Source organism: Muntiacus reevesi, chromosome 1, assembly GCF_963930625.1.
Source record: "Muntiacus reevesi chromosome 1, mMunRee1.1, whole genome shotgun sequence".
Lineage (NCBI taxonomy): Eukaryota > Metazoa > Chordata > Mammalia > Artiodactyla > Cervidae > Muntiacus > Muntiacus reevesi.
The window spans coordinates 191479229-191488047 of NC_089249.1; the positions used below are offsets into that span (position 1 = coordinate 191479229).

At 40.1% G+C, this 8819-nt stretch overlaps 1 long non-coding RNA gene across 1 annotated transcript; it reads left to right on the forward strand.

Annotated features, from left to right (window-relative positions):
* Nucleotides 1-1310: 1310 nt before the first annotated feature.
* LOC136166117 (uncharacterized) lies at nt 1311-7213 on the forward strand. The gene is made up of 4 exons (XR_010662854.1): nt 1311-1454; nt 5970-6096; nt 6446-6506; nt 6934-7213. It is a non-coding gene; the product is annotated as an uncharacterized lncRNA (long non-coding RNA).
* The last annotated feature ends 1606 nt before the right edge of the window (nt 7214-8819 follow it).

Sequence of the window (8819 nt, forward strand, 5' to 3'; positions counted from 1 at the left end):
TACTTTTACATCAGGACTTCTCTGGCCATCTAGTGTTTAAGCTCCTCTGCTACCACTACATGGTTTGATCCCTGGTCGGGGAACCCAGGTCCCAAATGCCATGACATAGACAAGAACAAACAAAATTTTTTTACATCTTGCTAACCAATCTATAAGCATTTTACTGTCTTTTCTTGTGTAATGGTTTTGGTTAAAATCTTCAGTACACTCTGCATATCTGAGGTTGTTGATATTTCTCCCAGCAACCCTGATTTCAGCTTGTGATTCATCCAGTGCAGCATTTCACCCAGCTATGGTTTTTTCCAGTAGTCATGTATGGTTGTGAGAGTTGGACCATAAAAGAAGGCTGAGGGCCAATATATAGCCCTGTCATACTCCTTTCCCAATTTTGAACCAGTCTGTTATTCAATGTCTGATTCTAACTGTTGCTGCTTGACCTGAATGGCTTAATAATCATAAAATTGCACGCAAACTGTGCATATCTGTATTTTATCACTATGGGGAATATTTACTGTTAATCAAAGAAAACAGGACTTTTTATATTGCTGCCTTCCATCTTCTTACACAAGAATGCAGATCCTGAAGAAGTGTTTAAGATGTATTATGTGGTGGAAATACAAGTGATCAATAATGACATCTTCACTGATTGAATCAAATAAAAGATATACGCACACCCCAACCTCTGTATTATGTCACATGACATTTTATACTTTCACTTCAATGCCCTTATTTGCATTTCATAAACCAAAGCTTTACCGTCTATTAACCATCTCTCTTTTCCTACTAAATACAAGCACCAAAACTACAAGAACTTATCTCCTGCCAAAATACACAAATCCTAAAGTGCCTTGGTTACTTACGTTGAATGGCCTATGTTGACCCTAAAGTGCGTGCCAATGAGTGTTGTGAAACCTTAGCATCAAAAGTATAGTCTCCAGCTTCCCTGCAGACTGTGATATACATATATGGTGACTATATATTCCCTTTGTTTCATGACAGAAACCAAGACAACACTGTAAAGCAATTATCCTCCAATTAAAAAATAAAAAATAATAATAAAATTTGAGAAAAAGGAATCTCATTGCAGGAAGAGCTGCAGAATACCATAGAGGTAAACCCGGCTAGGAAACACTTCTTTCACCAAGCAAAAGTGCGGGACAGGGACTGGTCCCAGCCCTTCTCCAACAGCTTGTCCCTCAAGCATGAGAGGCGGGGCATTGGAATCTGTCCAACCAGGAGGCCGCTGAGTCCGGTGGGCGGGGAAATTCCCCGCCTCCACTCCCAGGAACTGAATTGTTTTCTTCCTTGCACTGCGCGAAGTCGCCAGCATCCTGTTCTTTCCTCACTGGTTTACCTGCCTCGTCACTCTTACTCATCTTCAGTCGTCCTGTCATCTGATCTGGTCGTTGGAGTCCTTGGGAGGGACTCAGATAATCCCAAGAAGCCTGGAAATGGTGAGTGTGCTGACCCGGGCTAGGGACGCCGGGCAGGGATTGATCCGAACCCGCCATCTTTTGACCCGGCACCGCGTCGTCCCCCCCGGAGTCTGCGGATACGCGGGGTCTGGATTCCGCTCGGAGCTCAGTCCCCTCTGGCTCACAGCGGGGTGGTTGGCCCGGCAGCCGGGACTCCTGGCATTTTTGTTTGTTCCGTCACTTCGCGCAGGAACTTCGGTCCCGGATCCTCTCGGTGCGGCCTTGCCGCCGCAGCCCGTCTTCTCCCCCAGATTGTGCGATGACCACGTGCATGGTTTTTGTGACTCCAGGTTTGGGTCGTGGGATTACCTGTCTTGTGAAAGGTCCCAGCTCCTCTTTTCTGCGCCCGGGCGCCCGGTTTCCTCTGAGTTTCCCAAATGTTCGGGAAGCTGCGTCTCAAATCGAAGACCTTAGTCCTCGTTTGTTGCTCCTTGTAGGGCTAGCAATAAATCGTTAAATTTCCGGATCTCTCCCCTCCAGTTTCACCTCTCCAATTCAAATAACCTATCAACTCTTCGTCTCTGCCCTGCATTTCAAACAAACTGAATATTTTATTAATTGTTTATTCTATTTGCACAGAGTCGTGAATGTCATTTTACCTTGGGTCACGGGGTGGTCTGTGGATATTTCACCTGATCGGAAAGCCGACAGTAACCACTTGGAAGTGGGTGTATGAAATTCGTTCTCTTCCGGATTTTGTTTTCTGGGAAGAGACGTCATGTGGGAAATTGTTTTCTGAAGTGTATTTATTTTGGGGGCGCGCGCGGCGGGGTACTTTTACAGACGATCAATCATGCCTGTCGCTGGGTTAGTCCCTTTCAAAAGATTTCCTCACTTATTTAAGTTTCTTTTCTCAATAGTGTAAGATGTACTCAATTAACAGAGCTCGAAAGAGCATATACAATAGTTGCTAAAAGGTAAGAGGGGTGAATTTCAGGGGAAAAAAGTTTGCAGTGTTACATTTGAGTTGAGGAATTTTTGTTTGACTTTTTTTCATTCCCTAAGTGATTATGGTAAGTTCTTTCGGACTCTTTAGTTCTTTCTGGTTGATTTCAAATGATATTCTAGGATTTAGAGTTGCAGACAAAATATTCAAGTATGTCTACAGTAGGTGCATGCTCTCTTGAGTTGGAGTCTTTCTGACCCCATGGACTATAGTCTGCCAGGTTCCTCTGTCCTTGGGATTTTCCAGGCAAGAATACTGAAGTGAGTTGCCATTTCCTCCTCCAGGGGATCTTCCCTACCCAGGGATCAAACCCATGTCTCCTGAATCTCCTGCATTGGCAGATGGATTCTTTACTACTGAGCCACCAGGGAAGTCACATTCAAATATGATTAATTGTGTAGTAAATAAATTTGCCTTGGAAATAATGATTGACATTTTTTCATCAAGAAAATTTATTCATATTAATTTATTTTTGGCTGTGCTAGATCTTCATTGCTGCATGAGTGTTTTCTCTAGTTGTGGAGATCAAGGGCTAGTCTTCATTGTGCAGCACAGGCTTCTTGTTGCAGTGGCTTCTCTTGTTGTGGAACATGAACTGTAGGGCATGCAGGCTTCAGTAGCTGCAGATCTGGGGCGCTAGAGCACGGGCTCCCATGCATGTGGGATTTCCTAGATCAAGGATCAAACAGGTATCATCTGCATTGGCAGGTGGATTCTCATCTGGTGTGCCACCAGGGAAGTCCAATATATTTTTTCTGAAAGAAATAGATACTTGGGGTTTTCTGGGTGAATGAGAGAAGTGGCTTAGAATTTTCTTCTCTCATTTCTACAAAAAACACTGAATTTGAATGATTTTCTCTGGTTGGCCAAACAGGATTTGTGTATTTACTGTTTTCAGTAGGGGTTGAGAGCACCTGTAGTGGGGAGCAGAGCCTGAGATCAGTGTCTTCAGGTTAAGGTCCCCTTTGAGCCTGTGAAGAGAGGTACTTGAAGGTCCTCCTATGCTTGGAATCTCACAGTTTCTTGCTTTGTCAGATTGACTTCTTTCAGGTAGCAATATACTGTTGAGCTTTCCTTTCTGTATTTTCGTAGCTTCCTACTTCGCTTCTTGTTAGTGAATATACATGTCATGCATATACCACTGGTTATTTGACTCTTTCAGGATATGTTGCTTACCTGTTAACTCATGCCAGTTTTGATTTGTGTATGCATTTTCTGTGAATACCTGATGGCTCAGAGGTAAAGCCTCTGCCTGCAATGCGGAAGACCCGGCTTTGATCCCTGGGTCAGGAAGATCCCCTGGAGAAGGAAATGGCAACCCACTCCAGTACCCTTGCCTGGAAAATTCCATGGGCTACAATCCATGGTGTCGAAAAGAGTTGGACACAACTGAGCGACTTCACTTTCACTTTTCACTTTTGTGTGAATATGAGTCAACCTCATTTAGACAAATAACAAAGTGCAATTTCTGGGTCTTAATAGACATAGTGACTTCCCTGGTGGCTTAGACGGTAAAGCGTCTGCCTACAATGTGGGAGACCCAGGTTTGATCCCTGGGTGGGGAAGATCCTCTGGAGAAGGAAATGGCAACCCACTCCAGTACTCTTGCCTGGAAAATAGACATAGTAGGAGTATATTTTGGTTTGAAAGAAAGCTCTTGTCTTCCTTTGTAGGGTACCAAATTCTATTCCCTCCAGCAGTGAATGAGGGCTGTCTTCACATTTATTTGGTGTTCTGAGTGTTTTGCATTTTAGTCATTAAATATATATAGTGCTATAGAACTATAGTGATAGCTCATTTAAAAAAAATATTTATTTATTTGCACCAGGTCTTAGTTGTGTCATCCTGGTAGGATCTTTTTAATTGTGACATGCAAACTCTTAGTTGTGGCATATAGGATCTAGTTCCCTGACTAGAGATAGAACTCGGGCCTCCTGCATTTTGATTGTGGAGTTTTACCCACTGCATCACCATGGAAACCCTATTAATTTCCTTTCTGATTTTTTAAATTTTATTGTGCTATGCTCTTCTCTTTAGTGTTTCATTGGGTAGATGCTTGCATTATTTTTTACGGATCTTTGTTTTCTTCTAGTGTTTTTGGTGATGGCATAAACTTCTATGTAGGCACTGCTTTTACTGCATCCCACAATTTAGCATATAAGAAATTTTAATTAGTCTTGGGACTTCTTATTTGATACCATGGTGTTATTTATAAATGTCTTTAAAAAAAATCTTTATGTGTTCTAGAGTTTTCCAATTCTCTTGCATCTATTGATTGCCATATGAATGTCTTTGAGTTCTAAGAGCATAGTTTGTATGATTTTTGTTCTTTCAGATTTGTTCATAAGTATGCTATATGTCCTAGAAAATGTTCTGTCTTGTTGAATGGTTCATATGAATTTCAGGAGAATGTGTATTCTGCTCTTGTTCCTTGAATTATTTTTTAGATTACAATTAAAATGAGTCATATCATAGTGGTGTTCAGTTAAACTCTGTCCTCCCTGATTTTCTGCCTGCTGTAATATATAGCTTATAATAAGTGAGTGTTCATGAATGACTGTAATAATGGATTCATGTATTCCTCCCCATTTCTTTTTTTAAAAAAATATTTAAATATTTATTTGGCTGCATTAGGTTTTTGTTGAGGCAAGTGAGCTTAGTCACCCTATGGTATGTGGGATCTTAGTTCCCCAACCAGGGATTGAACCTGCATCCACTGCATTGGAAGGTGGATTCTTAACCACTGAACTACCATGGAAGTCCCCCTCCCCGCTTTCTTCACATCTTGTCTTAATGTATTTTGGTGCTTTGTTGCTATGTATGTACACATGAAAGGCTTTTATGCCTTCTTGGAAAATGGACCTTGTTGTCATTAGGTAAAGTCCCTCTTTACCCCTGAGGTTTTCCTTGTTTGAAATCTACATTGTCTAAAATTTGTATGCCAGTGTCAGGTTTCATTTGGTTGGTTTTGACTTGGTACATTTTCATCCATCCCTTTACTTCTCATCTACCTGTGCCTTCATATTTAAAATGTCTTTTGTACATAATGTATAACTGTAATTTAAAGAATAAATAATATGGTACCATGAAGGGGGAGTATTAAAAAAAACCAATCTTTTAAAATCACATAAAAAAATAAAATAAAATACTTAGTAATAAGCCTGACAAAGAGGTGAAAGGCATATGATATAAAACATGATGATATTTGCTACAGTAGAAACTAAGAGAACATTGTAAAGCAATTATACCTCATAAAAAAGACATTTCATTTGTAAAGGAATTCTGTCATTTTCCTACATTCTCTGGGTTCTGCCATGATTGTAATATAAGTGATACTGTGACCACAGAAGTGATATGTAAATAATTTTAATTTCTTTATGATGCCATTATGTTATTGAAGAAGTGTGGAGAGTAAGTTTCTCATGATCAAGTCATAGAATAACTTTGTAAGCAACAGAATTATATGTACTTTTCCTATAGGTGGAGTGGGAGTGTCTAGTTCTGTTAATCTCATGCATCTTACTGTGCATATATTTTGGGTGTTTTAGGACTCACTGGTCTTTGAGGATGTGGCTGTGAACTTCACCCTGGAGGAGTGAGGTTTACTGGATTCTTCACAGAGGAAACTCTACAGAGATGTGATGTTAGAAAACTTCAGGAATTTGTAATCAGTAGGTAAAAATGAAGAAATTCTTTCCCTTTGTGTATTAGAGAACAAGTGTTTCTTACCAGTCTATAGATGTGGAATATGAAAAGAGAGGATATTGGTAAGAAAGTAGGGATGGGGAGGCTGGCAGAATAGAATTTCCCAGTAGTCCAGTGGTTAGGATTCAGCACTTACACTATTGTGACCTGGGTTCAATCCCTGGTTGGGGAAGTAAAATTTCAAGCTGCACAGAGTGGTAAAAAAAAAAAGAAAGAAAAGTAAACCAGACTATATCAGAGCTCATAATGGACCTAAAATCCAATAATTATTACATAATTTCTAGTACTTCCAGATCATGTTTCTGGATTTTTGTTTCAGAAGCAAGACAGGAAGATCATGATATTGGATATCAGTTCAAAAACCAGGGGAGAAAATTAAGGTGAGCCATGCTTCTCAGGTGGCGTTAGCGGTAAAGAATCATCCTGCCAGTTCAGGAGATGCAGGAGAAGTGGGTTCAGTTCCTGGGTTGGGAAGAGCCCTTGGAGAAGGAAATGGCAACCTACTCCAGTATTGTTGCCAGTGGGCAGGGGAGCTTGGCAGGCTACAGTCCATGGGATCACAGAGTTGGACATAACTGAGCATACAAGCAGTACTCCCAATGCAAAGCATGTCTCGTGTGGGAATCATGGTCTGTAATGAAAATTCTAAAAGAAATAATCAAAACAGAATGCCTGTCTTCAAATCTGGTTATTCTTAGAAAATGTCTCTGAAAAATATTTTCTTAAATTTGGTATAAATGTTTATTTAGTGTTTACAATATAGTGCAGGTACAGTCAGTATTCATGAACCCTATATTTCAATTCTAGGTGAGTGTGAAGTCACTCAGTCATGTCCTACTCTTTGTCACCCCATGAACTGTAACCCACCAGACTCCTCTGTCCTTGGAAATCTTCAGGCAAGCGTACTGGAGTGGGTTGCCATTTTCTTCTCCAGGGGATCTTCCCTGACCCAGGGATTGAACCTGGGTCTCCCGCATTGTAGGCAGATGCCTTACCATCTGAGCCACCATGGAAGCCCTTGGAAGATACATTTCAATATCACTTTTTAATAGAAAAGGGGAAGTCCTATTGCCAAACATTCAGTATATTCAACTTCTAACAATTCACAAAAGATTAAAAACCTCACTATTCCTACAAGTCATAATAAATATAATTAAGAAGCAAATCATTAATAATGTCCTTCTCATTATTTACAGAAGTCTTATGATAGAGAGACTCTCTGAAAGGAAAGATATTCATTCTTGGGGAGAAAATTTGAAGCTTATTCCAGCTCTCAGTGTGAAGAAGAAAACTGCTGGTTTTAAATCATGGGAATGCAGTGCATGTGGAAAATTCTTCTTGAGTCATTCATCCCTTAATAGACACATGTCATGTCACATTGAATACAAACCAAGAGACCATCAAAAGTACCACAAGAAAGTATATAAATGTGAAACTTGTGGGCAGACATTTGTTTCTCCTAGTGCTCTCAGAACACATAAAAAGAGTCATACTGGAGAGAAGCTCTATGAATGTGAACAATGTGGAAAAGTCTTTCCACATGAAAAATCACTCCAGAGCCACAAAAATACTCATACAGGGGTAAAACGCTATGAATGTTAAGAATGTGTGAATGCGTTGGCGTGGAGATCAACTTTTCAAATAGATGTGGTAACACACACTGGAGATTTACCTTATAATGTAGGAAATGTGAGAAAGCATTCATTTATCTCCATTCTCTTACAATGCATCAAAGCAGTCACAATGGAAGGAAACCCTATCAGTGTAAATGGTGTGGAAACGCCTTTACAAGTCCTAAAGGAATCTGAATACATGAAATAATTCACACCAGAGAGCAACCCTATGATTGTAAGCAGTGTGGTAAAGCCTTCAAACATTTTGGTTCCTTACAGGCACACATATGACTTCACAGAGGAGAGATACCATATGTATGTAAAACGTGTTCTAAAGAATTGACTTCTGCCCAGAATCTTCGAGATCATGAAAGAATCCACACTGGAGAAAAGCCCTATGAATGTAAGGGATGTGGGTAAGCCTTCATGTGGCAAGTCACTTTTTGAAAACACATGGTAACACACACTGGAGATTTACATTATAAATGTCAGAAATGTAAAAAAGCATTCCTTTATCCAAGTTTTCTTCAAGCACATGAAAGAAGTCACACTGGAGAGAAACCCTATGAATGTGAGCAGTGTGGAAAAGCCTTTCCATGTAAAAAATTATTGCAAACACACAAAAGAACTTACAGAAGGGAGAAATTCTATGAATGTAAAGAATGTGGGAAAATTTTCCTATGCAAAACAACTTTTCAAAAACACATGGCAACACAAACTGGAGATTTACTTTATAAATGTCAGAAATGTGAGAAAGCATTCATTTCTCCCAGTTGTCTTAGAATGCATGAAAACAGTCACAATGAAGAGAAAGCCTACCAATGTAAACAGTGTGGAAAAACATTTAAAACTCCTAAACCTGTCAGAATACATGAAAGAATTCAGAGGTGAGAAAATGCTATGAATGTAACCTGTGTGGTAAAACCTTCAGTTATTTCAGTGCCTTCCAATCACACAAAGGATTTCACACAGGAGAGACACCATATGTATGTAAAACATGTTCTAACGTATTGAGTTGCCGGGGTCCGGCCCCAGCAGGATCCAGGGGAACCCTCAGGATGAACGGCGTCGGCGAATGAG